Here is a 7,096-nt window from a genome sequence, read left to right as displayed (position 1 = left end):
TAACATAGAACACAAACATATATATACATATTTTTGAAGTTTGGTATATAACCCCACGTTCAAAAATGTATAAAATCTAAAATCTTTCTAGCATACTTTAGATCAATAAAATTAAAAATAATGATAACAAAATTTGTCGCCCCGTCCTCGGGTAAAGCAATTTCGGCTCTATGACCTAGTCTTCAACTTACGACGAATTTTATAAATCATTTTTTTTTCAACTTAATGAAATAAAGTAAATTTTATTTTTTAAAATCACAATAAAACATAAATTAAAATGCATATTAATTTCAAATAAAACCTAAAAAAAATAAAAATTCAGAATGGAGGGAGAAGACTAGTTCTTTAGTGTCTGCTAGCGGAAAAGACCAATCGGATTCCATTCTCGGAAATACACGAGAACAGAACAACTAATTCTAAATAACATTTTCTTTTAGAACATTTGAATCTCCCCACACTTAGGTAGCTATGGTGTCGTAATTGTGATTAACTTCATCTTCAATTTCTCTTGGTCCATAATCAACTTGCATATCTGTGACTTTTTTTTTAAGCCATTGACTAGCTTCTCCAGTAATATTCACAATTTCAACTAGTTTCGCCTTTTCTTTAGGTGACAGATTGGATACTAACCGGTTACATAACTTAAAGTTCCCCTTACTTCTAGCATCAATAGCCCGTTTAAAAAGTTTCTTCATTGAACTGTTAATAACGGGGTCATTTAATTTCGTATCAATAACGGGGTTCTTTGTTATCATGTCATCATTAGGTGTTACTTCATTTTCCCCACACTTAGGCGTTTTATTATTATTAAGCACTACCGTTGGAGTTGGTAAAACAACATGGTTCTTACCAATCGTTTTTTCTGGTTCAACGGTCTTGGTTGGTGGAGATTTAGACTTTCGAATCATAAAGGTGATAGATTTGTCACCACTTTTAAGTGTCATTCTTCCATTTCCTACATCAAATAACGCCCCGGTGGACGCAAAGAATGGTCGACCTAAAATTAGAGGAATGTTTGGGTCCTCTTCTATGTCAATGACAATGAATTCGACTAGAAAGGTTAAATTGCCTACTTGAACGGGTAGGTTGTCAGCAATTCCAACTGGGTGCTTAATGGTTTGATCAAAGAGTCGAACACTCATATCCGTTGGACTTAACTCACCTACACCTAATCTCTTATATAATGAAAGAGGCATAACACTCACACTTGAACCTAAATCTGCTAGTGCATCATACATGACACAGTCACTAAGTAGACAAGGAATAATAAATTCACCTGGATCACCTACCCTAGGTGGAGGATTTGGTGGAACTGTATTCACCGGGTTTACTTCTACGGCTTTTGTTTCTTGTACTTTCTTATTCTTTTTCTTCTTCTTCTTTCTAGAAGTATCACAATCTTTATTACTTATTACTTGCTCATACTCAACTCCTTTTCTTGGAAACTGGATGGGTGGTTTGTATGGTGTCACCACTGGCTTTACATACTCGGGTGGTGGTGGTGATGTAACTTCTTCATTGTTACTCACATCTAAAACCTTCCCATCTTCTGGAGCTGGTTTTTCAGAATTTGTTGACACCATATTAACATTCTCTTTCCGAGGATTTACTTCAGTATTACTCGGTAGCTTTCCTTGTTCCCTCTCACTCATCATGCTAGCAAGAGTACCTACGTGTTTTTCTAGATTCAAAATGGAAGCTTGTTGAGTTCTTAATGACTGATCAAACCTCTCGTTCGTTTGGGTTTGAGTTTCAATAAATTGTGTTTGAGATTCAGCTAGCTTGAATACCACGTCTTCCATATTTGACTTTTTCTCTTCGGTTTGTTGTTGTGGTTTATATAAGCCAGGTCTTTGTTGATTGAAAGTGTTGTTTTGAGTTGGTTGGTTATTCGAACCTTGTTGGTTATACCAGTTATTTTCGGGTCCTTTTGGATTGTAAAGAATGTTTTGATTTCGATTGAAGTTTAGCTTTGGCGGTTGATAATTATTTTGATAATTATTTCCCGGCCTTTGGTTCATATAGAAAACATTCTCTCGTTGTTCCATGGTTGGTTCAATGTGACAATCTTTCAATAAGTGTGGTCCACCGCATAGCTCACAACTGATTCGTATTGCGTGAATATCTTTATTCATCTTTTCCATTCGTCTTTCGAAAGCATCTATTTTTGCGGAAACGGAATCAAAGTCATGGCTAGAATCAGCTCTAGCCGCTTTAGATGATCGAAAGATATCTTTTTCTTGGTGCCACTCATGTGAGTGGGATGCTGTGTTATCAATAATTTTGTAAGCTTCAGTTGCGGTTTTCTTCATAATGGAACCACCGGCTGTTATGTCGATGTCTTTTCGTGTAGCAACGTTGACACCTTGGTAGAATATTTGTACTATTTGATAAGTGTCAAAACCGTGTTGAGGACATCCTCTCAACATCCTTCCGAATCTTGTCCACGCCTCATATAATGTTTCATTTGGCTTTTGTTTGAACGTAACAATTTCTCCTTGAAGTCTCACGGCTTTGGATGCCGGAAAGAATTGTTTAAGAAATTTTTCAACTAAAACATCCCATGTGTCAATCGCCCCTTCAGGTAACGATTCTAACCAATCTTTGGCTTCTCCCTTTAAAGTCCAGGGAAACAACATGAGATAGATCTGTTCATCCTCAACTTCTCTAATCTTAAATAGAGTACAAATCCTATTAAAGGTTCGAAGATGTTCGTTGGGATCTTCTTTTGGCGTACCACTATATTGGCACTGATTAGTTACCATGTGTAGAATTTGTCCTTTGATTTCATAATCTGGCGCATTAACGTTTGGTTGAATAATTGCATGACCTTGGCCAGTGCGTTTGGCTCTCATTCGATCTTCCATACTTAGAAGTTCCGTTACTTCCATATTTGAATTTGTTGAATCCGAATCACTAGAGGATTCTGATTTAATGGTTTGTGGCTCAGGAGGAATAATTAGTGGTTCAGGATCTTGGAATTGTCCTTGAATATGCTCCGGGTTCTTAATTGTGAAGTCGGGTTCAAAAGATGGATTGTCGAAAATTTGAGTTGGAGTTCTTGGTCGACTAGATGACGATTCTAAAGAAAAATCAACGGCGACAATATTTGCTAGATGTCTTGATCGAGTTACAGGTGGTGAACGTATGAAAGGTGGTGAACGTTTTGCTCGGTGCATTCACAGAATATCCTATTAGTTATAAAAATAAGAAAAACTTATATAAGTTGTCCAATTAATAGACTTTTCTGATTTTGCCCACGTTTCGAATAGCCAAAAGATGTAGCAGGTAGCCAGGACCCTTTAAATCGGAAGCCCACAACTAGCCACTAACAAATCCAACTATTACTACGAACCAGAAAAATGTCAACGTCTATTAATTTAACCGCTTAAATAATTTTTCTTTCCGTTTTAAGATTTAGATAAGAAGTATAGAAAATTCTATATCCTATAACTAGAGCGTCGAGAAATAAGAAAGAAAAAGATTGCGCGTCGAAAAGTGTCGAAAAATAAAAAGGTCGAAAAATAAGCGTCGAAAAATAAAAATAAGAAGGTAGCACGAAAAATGGCGTCGCAAAATTCTAAAGCACCTAAATCTTAGTCTAAGGAATAAGCACTTAAGGGATTTTACGGCAAAGCCTAAAAATCTAGAAATAAAAAAAATAACTACGCCAAAAATAAACTTAATACTAAAAGTTGCGACTATAATCTAAAAATCTAAAGGTAATAAAACTTAAAAAAAAAAAATATTATTATTTATTATTTTTTTTTAAATTTTTTTTTTTTTAAAAAAAAAACGATTTTTTTTTACAATTTTTTTTTTTTTTTAAAAACGAATTTTTTTTTTTAAAAAAAAACGATTTTTTTTTTACAATTTTTTTTTTATTTATAAAAAACGAATTTTTTTTCTTTAAAAAAAAAACGTTTTTTTTTTTACACAATTTTTTTTTTAACTCATTTACTATTCATGAATAGTAAATGAAAAAAAATTAATTAATTTACTATTCACATGAAAGCGACATTATAGAAATTATTAATTATAAGTTACATAATATACCCCTGAAGTATTTAATAAATACGACTTTTTTAAAATTTACGTATCAAATTTTGATTCTAAAATATTATTATATTATTATATTCTATCTAAAATATTATTATATTATTATATTCTATTTCAATATTATTATATTATTATATTTTATTTCAATATTATTATATTTAAAAATATAGCGTTTTAGCGCTCCCCGGCAGCGGCGCCAAAAACTTGATGTTGTAGCGTGAGGGTACGAAATAGTATTAATTTTACTACGAAATACTACAAAATATTACACAAGTTTTAATTATTTTACGGATGGATATACCTAAACCTTGCTACAGCACTTATAGGCAGTGTACCTAATCGTAGAGTAGTGTAGTTTTTAGTAAGTCCGGTTCGTTCCACAGGGAGCTCGTGAAGTTTAACGCTATATTTTTATAAAACTATATTTTTACAAAAATATATAAATATAAGTAGTATTATTATTATTATAAAAGGGGGTTTTTACCGTTTAGTGACCGGTTTGTCGATTCTATATTTTAAGCGCAAAGATAAATGACGATAATTAAAGTGCGTAAAATAATGACAATAAATAAAATGACAGTAAATAAAATTGCGAGTAATAAAATGACAGTAAATAAAGATACGATGAGAAATACAATAAAAGAATTATGCTTATTTAAACTTCCGTAATCATGATGTTTGACGTGTTGATTTTAATTTATTACCATGGGTTAATTGTCCTTTGTCCTGGTTTATTTGATACGTCTATCTGGTTTTTGTCCATAATAGTCCATCGGTCATAAATATAAAGTGCGAGTATCCTCGTCAAATTACCCTTATACCCGAAGTCAAATATTCCAACTGATTAAGGATTTAAACTGTGACGCAGTTATCACTTCTGTCAACAATTACACCAGTTATCACTGTATGTAATCCACCCCTGTTTTAATTAGTTTATGAATATTAATTCATCCACTTGATCAGAATGAATAATCAATTACCCAACCCAATTGATTAATTAAATGATTATAACGGATTCCATATGAACGTCACTAAATAGGACAACCATAATCATTATTAATTATTAGGTTAATTAATTTGAAGATAGGTTCGACAGACTCCAATGAGTTGTCACTCAATTAGACAATACCCCCCATCTATTAATAGTCAATAGTCCAATTTCCACAAGTGTCGGTCTTTTGCCCAAACCTTAATTATGGTCCAAAGTTCAATAACCCCATCTTAATATTTTAGCCTAACATCACGATTAATTCGGCTCAAATAAGCATAATAATAACTTAGTTACGAGACATTAATTTAAAAAGGAAGAACATAACTTACAATGATTATTTATAGCGTAGCGTTACACGGACAGAGTTCCGACTTAAAACCCGTTAAACATTTGTTACACTACCCCAAAATTATTATTAAACTTAAAATTAAAATTAATATTATAAATATAAATATATATGTTACAAAGAAAGAGAATTGAAAAGGTGTATCTAAATCATCGATTTAGATGGCCTTTTATAGGCAAATGATAAATTGAAATTTTCACTTATGACCCCTGAACTATGCTCAATTAACAACTTTTTAATATTTAATATTATTCTTATTATGAATTATTTAAATATTATATTATATTCTTGTGCATAGTTGACTTGTACTTTCAGATCCGTTGCGTTGAGCGTTGAAAGTTGGTTCATGTGTCGGTTCCGGATTTTCGAACGTCCTTTCGCACAATTTTATATCGTGTACTTTGCGTTTTGTAACTTGTACTCTTGTCATTTTTAGACGTTCCTCATCAATAATTTGAACCTTTTTAATTGTATCTTGTACTTTTTAGCTTTTTGGACCTTTGCGTCTTCAATTCGTCGTTTTCGCCTTTTGTCTTCGCATTTATTTAATATAAACGGATATCACTTGAAAATGGAACAATTGCAACTAAAATCTTGTCTTTCTTGGGGAATAATGCTATGAAATATATGTTCCTTTTTAGCCTTATCACTATCATATGTACCTATTTAATTTAAAAAATTCACTAAATTCAATTTTACACAATTTAATTCCTATTTAATTCATACTCCTATATACTATTACAATCATCAGAAAAACTACATATATTTGTTCATACAGACATGTCCTATTATTATAATATATTCATACACACATTTGTTCATATAAAATCATAAGAAAAAATACCGAACAATTTTTAATACCAATTTTGAGAGAACGTAACTTATTACTCTGTATTAGTAAAATTATACCATTACATAATTAGATTCAACCGATTTCTTAAATCTGATAGAACTCGAGCAATTTTTTGTTGTTGCAACTACACGCAATATGAAATATATATGTATTTTATAGTCCCGTTCTGCTAACGGAACATACTAACATACTAGAAATGCGTCATTTTTTAAGAACTTTCGGCGATCGTCCGAGCACATTGAAAAAGGTGACACATGGACGGTTTTGTTTCTAAGAACAACCATTAATTAATGATTTGTTAATTTGTTTATTGTAATTAAAATGAAAAGAATTGGGACGGAGGGAGTACATAATTTTTTTGTGAAGATATAACGTCAAAGAAGAAAATTGATACAAAATTTGTTTGTTGGAGAGAAGGTCGAAAAAGAGTGGTTTATAAATCTGCATCATAAAATATATGTATGTTCCTTCTCTAACCTCTAAAGTATGAACTTGGTGGAAGCTATAATTGATTCTGAAAGCTAGACCGACTGTACTTTTCTAACCTCTAAATTATGAACTTGGTTCCAACACTTCTTTGTCCATTTCATTTTTGTCTTGTTGATTCTTCTGTGTTATTTGTAATAGTCAAAATATGATGTAACATATTATTTGAAAGACACACATTTAAAATATTTCAATGAATCGATAACCAAATGGGTAAATTTTGACCCTTTTGATCTGGTCAACTAATCAAACCCATTACCATTTTATCTAAAGACTTTTTTGCTCCGTTGATCCTTCAATTATACACGAAATTGCAATCCGAGTCCTTCAAGTTTTTTTTTGGATTTTCGAGTCCTTAAAA

General features: G+C 31.8%; 1 non-coding gene across 1 annotated transcript; it reads left to right on the top strand.

The window, feature by feature from the left end:
• The first annotated feature begins 2,400 nt into the window (after positions 1 to 2,400).
• Positions 2,401 to 2,507, top strand: LOC139846146 (small nucleolar RNA R71). The gene has a single exon (XR_011758885.1). It is a non-coding gene; the product is annotated as a small nucleolar RNA R71 (small nucleolar RNA).
• The last annotated feature ends 4,589 nt before the right edge of the window (positions 2,508 to 7,096 follow it).

This window comes from Rutidosis leptorrhynchoides, chromosome 4 (assembly GCF_046630445.1).
Source record: "Rutidosis leptorrhynchoides isolate AG116_Rl617_1_P2 chromosome 4, CSIRO_AGI_Rlap_v1, whole genome shotgun sequence".
NCBI lineage: Eukaryota > Viridiplantae > Streptophyta > Magnoliopsida > Asterales > Asteraceae > Rutidosis > Rutidosis leptorrhynchoides.
This window is presented reverse-complemented; position numbering and strand designations above follow the sequence as displayed.